Consider the following 7,093-nt stretch of genomic DNA (forward strand, 5'->3'; position numbering starts at 1 on the left):
GTGCTATGGTTTGTTGAGAACATGCTGGTGTGACAACATAATAACAATTGAATTTAAATCAGAGTTAAACAACTGCACGAAGATGTTTAATGTTGCTGGAGAGCATCATTAACTCTTGGAGCTAAAGACTCAGTAGATGGTTACAGCTCCTTAATGCTCCTATGGGGGTTGGATATTGGAACATGAGCAGCAACATAAAAAGAACATTAGAGCAGTAAAGGGGAATTTTCCACATTTAAGACATTATTGATAAATGTTGTAAATGGGTTGTAAAAACATATATAATCATGCACGCACAAATGCCAGAGAAGCTCAGATAACCACACACAGAGCGAGGGCAACTTCATTCACTGCTCAGGTAGAGATTACTCCACTCTATCTTTGCTATCTATCTATTGCAAATAGTTGTTTGCTGCTATAGTAATGCTCTAAATGTTTTGTTGATAACTCTTAATGAGACAGGCTTTGGTGTCAACAACCAATTTAAAGAAAAAACTAAAACTTTAAATTACACCTTTGAATCAAAATGTTGCGTATAATTAAATACAATTAACAGCGTAGTATTGTCAAAAGTAAGTTTATGTTAATTGTGCGTCTTATTTTGAAAATAGGAAACAACGTGAGTCAAACTACATTATATATATTGTGATATCTAAATATGCTCGATTAACATTTTGTAAGGCATCACACTTTCTGTCCCTGCCCACAATAACGGGCATGTGTATGAAGATGTGTTTACTTCTCTCCTGCCTTCAACTGTTGCCATTCATCAGGTCTCCTGACACACACACACACACACACACACACACACACACACACACACACACACACACACACACACACACACACATCGTTTGAGCAGTGAGAGGTGTGATAATGATGCTACCACAAGTAAGAAGGTATTGACTGTTTTAGTGATCAATGAGAGAAAAGTGTGATGAGTGGAAAGCAGGATTGTAAGATTCAAGAGAGTGAGAGAAAAGCCAGGGGAGCTGACCAATCAGATCTGATCAACATCTCATTCCATTCAATTATTATGCTATCATAGCAATTGGCCAATATTTGTGACATTGTTTTTTATGATGGTAAAATGTCTCAGCAAAACTAAACTCAAAGCTATACAGTCATAGACATCTGATATGCAATGTACTTTTCATTATTAAGGGCTTGTAGTAAAAATAAAACGTACATTGGGAACACATACCTTTCACATATACTATAATGATCAAATGAAGTTATACATTCATTTTGGAGTATGACATTGAATCTGATAGCTTAAACATAACTATTCAAGGTCTATAAACTGTAAATTAAGTACAGTAATCAAGAGACATTGCGATACTGCCGTATTACTGTTTTCCTTTTCTATCACAATAAGTCCCATGTCGGCTCCTTGACTTTAAGAAACCAGGCCCAGAGTGATAAACAGTGTCCTCCCGAGCCCCACAGAGCTGGCGCCCCACCTAACCAGTGACCCATTCAACCAGTCAACATTACTTGACAGTGAAATTGGAAACGTTGTCATTGTCTGGTGACCTATTAACACAAAGTGTGTGCATGTATGTGTGAATTTGTGTAGATGGAGAGTGTGTGAGGGTGTACATTTGCAGATTGGTGAGTGTAAGTATAAATATGTGTGGTGTTTGGATAAATTGTTTGCTTGTTTGACTCTTCTGTGTGTATATACATATACAGTGTGTGTGTGTGTGTGTGCGTTTGTGTGTTTGTGTGTGTGTGTGTGTGTGTGTGTGTGTGTGTGTGTGTGTGTGTGTGTGTGTGTGCGCGCGCCTTACAAATGACACCTACACTGCAGAAGAAGAGTTTTCCAAGGTCAGGGGTAAATCAACAGAAATTACACAGCTGCCAAAACCTATTACTGCAGAACCGTGGCCTACCCAATGGGCATAGACCACACATTGAGTGTGCTAAACAAACACACACAATTCTGGGCACATCCACGTGTGTGTGTGTGTGTGTGTGCGTGTGTGTGTGTGTGTGTGTGTGTGTACACTTTGTAACACACAAACAAATTCATACAACACACAGGCATAGCCATGCTAACACATTCCATGCCTGTGCTCAACATTTCTAATATATTATCCTTATGCCACACAGTATTTATTGTGTAAATCAAATTCTTGCAGTGCTCACGCCACTGGCATGATTCAAACTAAAAACATGAAATAGAAAAGACATTTTCCTCATTTTTACACAAAGAACCAACCAAGACATGGTGAGTATGAGAACTTATAAGTAGCAAATAATATTTATTTGACTGCAAGTAGATTTAAACCTGGCATGAAAAAAAGATATGTTTTCCCCTCCAGTCACGTTTCCCCTGACCACCTCAATTCTCTCCCCCCCACATTCACACAGAGATGAGTTTGACCGTTCACAGCATGCTAGCTGCACACAGGTAGTACATCCAAACCCAGCTTGCAGTTTTAGTAATTCAATTGTGAGGATGATGACAAAGCAGCTTACACTTGAAGAAAAAGGTATTCACCCCATTATGTTGGTACTCCAGGCTTGCAGAAAAGGTGGTCTGTATTGTACGGCACATCCACCAAAATCAAACTACAATACATCTAGAACTCAGCTGCCCGTCTGCTCGTTCACTCCCCAGTCCTTCAAGAGCTCCACTGGCTCCCCATACAGCAAAGAATCCAGTTCAAGATTCTCCTCATCACATACAAAGCCCTTCACAAGCTCGCCCCTTCATACCTTTCTGACCTCCCGTTCCCAACCTCAGATCTGCAGACGCCAACCTCCTTAACCCCCCTACTCTGGCCAAGCATTGGACCTGAAGGGACAGGGCCTTCTCCATGGCTGCCCCCTCCCTCTGGAACTCTCTGCCACATCACCTCAGACGTTCTCCATCACTCGCCACTTTTCGACACTGCACTTAAAACTCATTTATTTAATTCTGCTTTTAACCTGTGATGTTAGTTATGTATAACTTTATTTTGTTTCTTACTGTTATGTAATCACAATATTGTTATTGCTTTTATTCTTTCTGTTTTTACCATATAAAGTGCCTTTGAGTACCTTTTAAAGTGTTATACAAAAAATAATGCATTATTATTATTATTACTATTAAGTAATCCAAAGTGTTAAGTGGTACCAATACTCAAATTCTTATTTATTATTAAATCACAAATTGAGGTACTACCAAAACGAGTCACTGGATCGTTCATTTGGTTAGTTAATACTCACTCCTTGATTGCATTAAAGATGCTGGTAATGATGATGATAGATCGTGGTAATGGAGTTTTTTTTCAGGCTACACTTCATTTGCTGCCTACTGTAGAGGACAGGGAGGGTGATGGAGAGAAGGAAAGATGCCTGGAGTGTCCTCGGGCTTCTTCTCCTTTGACCCATGAACTGAGAACTCAGAGAAGGTGTCGAATCGGGTCCCATTTGACATCCTTACCCCTGTGACATAGTCTCTCTATATATAATATATATATATATATATATATATATATATATATATTTCACCCTCTCTCCCCCACACACAATTATAATGTGTGCTGCACTTTATTATACAATGAAGATGTAGACGTGTGGGGCAGGGTTTACCATGCAGTGTAATAGCTTTTCATTGGCTGTTCATAATGTCAGTGGAAATGAATGTGTCATTGAGAGAACAAATATAGGCAGCAGAGAATAAGTAAATAGAGGATAGAAACATGTTATTATTAAAATTAATCCAGTACGTTATGTGAGAGAATTTTAAATGGCTCCACAGTTCAGTTTGACGTCTCTCAGTGTTCAGAGACCGCATTACAATACAACTAAATCGATTTGAATGTAGATTGATTGACTGGTTGAAACAGACACACATTATGCTCGACATGAGCAGCAATGGACATATTATTTCTTCCCAGAGCGTTATATATGACTTTCTCTTTACAGTCACAAGGACATCTTTGAATTGAATCGCTGAAAGAAGAAAAACTACAACAAATGATAAAAGTTACCTTTAATTCTTAGCACCAAATAATTTTACCAACATAAGAAATGTTTGATGATAACATCTTTGTATTGTGCTATCTACTGCATTTCCTGTAATGTGTTGGTTTTGGACCACTTTCTTGTATTTTATGTTCACCAAATTGTTTTATCTGTTGGTATTCATTAATTATAGTCAGACTGTTTTTTTCTGCAGACATACATAAATGCTCTGGTAACATACTGTAATATAATTGCTCTTTTACTTATTTGATTTTAATAGCCCACTTTCATGTTTGTGTGTGAGTATAAAGATCAACTGCTATGTGTCACTGTGTATGGATTTTCTGATGATTTTCTGTTTTCAAAACTAGCAAATACATAACACTAAACAAAAGACAGAGACATTAAAGAATTGATAGTTTGTTTTAAAGGCTTACAGATAACAAATGATACAATATTTACAGACTGAATCAATTGTCATTCATTGAATAATTATTTAGTTTCCCGCCCAAATGGATAACATATATATATATATATGAATTTGATATTCTTTGTCTGAAAACAACAACGATGGAAATGAGGTATTCTGATCAGCTGTTTTATTTAGCTGTATCTGACGATTTCATACAGAGGACAATGAACAGTGTTACCCTTTTTGACATGCGACTTTTCTGTCCATCCTCTGCTCTCTCTTTCTCGCACCAAGTACTGAAACCATTTTCTCTGTGTTGCCTCCTTTCATTACACAGCAGATTACTCTCACTCATGCCCCTCCCCTCTTCATTTCCTTTTCCCATCATTCTCTTTCTTCACATTTCAGTTGAACCGTATTTCCCACTATTGGTCATCTGCTTTCTATCTTCACTCTAGCTCTCTCCCTTTTTTTTTTACACAGTTGTGTGCCTGCAAAACCTCTGGAATATTATGATAAGCATGATTACAGCTCCCAATGAAGAAGGAGATACATGCAGGTAATGCCTTATGTGCATACACACATTACAAGACACACATCTACAAAGACATGCTCACAATGACACCGAGGTCTATGTATTTCATTTTCTTTGGCTGTCAGCATCAAGCGTACAAGGGTGAAATTTACCTGAAATTACATGATGGCCTTTTCAGGCACTGTGAGCATGCAAACTTTCATTTAGCGATACTGAAGGCAGAGATGCTCACATGATGCTTGAACACACAAATATATTGTCATGAGCAGAAAAAGGATTGCACCAACAACAGAAATATGCAAATGAACTGTGGTATTTTCACCTGGTGCTGAAGCATGTTCAGTCATGGTAGTTTGGAATTTGCTGCCCCCTGCTGCAATGAAAAGAATAACTTTAGCTCATATCACCAACAGGGGCTCATAAGTGAACAAAAACTGATTGATATTTATTTGATTTTTAGCACATAACCAATAACGCAACCTGGCTGATTTCAGGCACAGAACCATAGTTTAATAGAAGCTGTATGCAGTATCACAGATGCTGTATGAACTACTGCTTTTATATTGCATATTTTGGGCTTTTCTTAATAACACTTTTTTTTATTCAGCTTTTACAGAAATTTGTTTCGCAATAATCTTATAGTGGTCTCACTCATTCATTTTCCTCCTCTTGTAATTTGCAGAGCAAGTCTCTAAATATTTTTTCAATCACTTCCTTTTGGATTGGGAAATCCAGAGCAGAAGAGTCATATTGATGACGATCCTTCTATAAGGATTTGCTTGACCCGATGTCCTGCCTCTTGGTGTTCATCAACAGTACAATACATTGTTTGCCAAAAGCAACACTCACAAAGCCTTAGTGCCAGCAGAGAGAGTTGTGATAGCTGAATCAAATTAGAAACTGCATTTCTTTTTTTTGGTCTTGGCACAAATGTCATGTAATAATGCATTAAGGTCTATTTACCAAGAACACTAGAGTGAGTGAGTGATTGATTGATTGATTGATTGATACCCCCCACCCCTCAAAAAAAAAAAGAGCATCAAATAAAAATACAAAAAGTTGTAGCAGTTAGACATCTATTACAGTAATGAAATCAAGAGGAACAGGGTTTGGTTGAATATTTTTATTTTATTTGTATCGCTCACTATCAAAAGATCAGGAGAAAAATCTAGGTTGCTTTAATCTTTAGGCAAGGCTGACTTTTGGTGCGTTGTGTTTCTATCTTGGCTCTGTCCTGAAGCGCCGCCCCAGAACACATGTGCGTGAGTCAACTAATCTGTCATGCCTTCTCCATAATCACAGGGAAGGAGGCTGCTTCCCTCTTTTCTCTCTTACTGGTTGCTGCTCTATTTGCTGTCTCTTATTTCTTCATCTGTGTTATGGCATCCGTCTCTCCATCACTTTGGGCTGTATGTACTGTATGATTGTCGCTGTATCGACCCAATAGCATACTGTTTGTTTGCTTGTCTTTCATCCTGATGGCTTCCCTATCTCGCTCTTACCCCACCTGATTGTTTCTCTTCATGCTATTATCACTGATTCAACTGCTGTGGTCTGTTAAATCTATCTCCCTCTGGTTGTCTCTTTGTACAGGATCGCCATGTTCACCTTTATTAATCAATATTTATTTTAACTTAACTTTAAAACAAATAATTGACAATTATCATTTTGATTAGCCTATTTTAGCTAATTATTTTAGTGTTATCCTGTACATCTGCTTTGACTTGCATGGTTGTTTCCACTCTCATCAACCCTGTCTGGTCAATTATACCGAACCTGAATTATACCATAACCCCAAACTAGCATCACATGAACTAGTAAGTGTAAGAGCCAACTTCAAGACTTACTGTCAAATAGCCATAATCAAGACTCCAGATTAATGCTAATGTTGCTCTATGTCTGCTAATTCACGTGTATGAAGCCTACTGCTATCACATTAGCAAACACTTTGTTAGCCATTGATTTGAGCATAAGATGCATAACATATTATATAATGCATAAAACATATAGTCAAAAATACTTAAAATGAACAAAATGTATGTGGTGTCAGTGGAACTGCAAGCTAGTTTTTATGGGATTTTTGCGCCCTAACCAGAAATGTATCAATGTTGTTTTAAAGATAAACGGTTAGATGTTTCCATAATCTGCTATCTCTCTGCCTGGTCTACTCTACTGTTGCAGTGGTCGAT

Source organism: Cyclopterus lumpus, chromosome 5 (assembly GCF_009769545.1).
Source record: "Cyclopterus lumpus isolate fCycLum1 chromosome 5, fCycLum1.pri, whole genome shotgun sequence".
NCBI classification, from domain to species: Eukaryota; Metazoa; Chordata; class Actinopteri; order Perciformes; family Cyclopteridae; genus Cyclopterus; species Cyclopterus lumpus.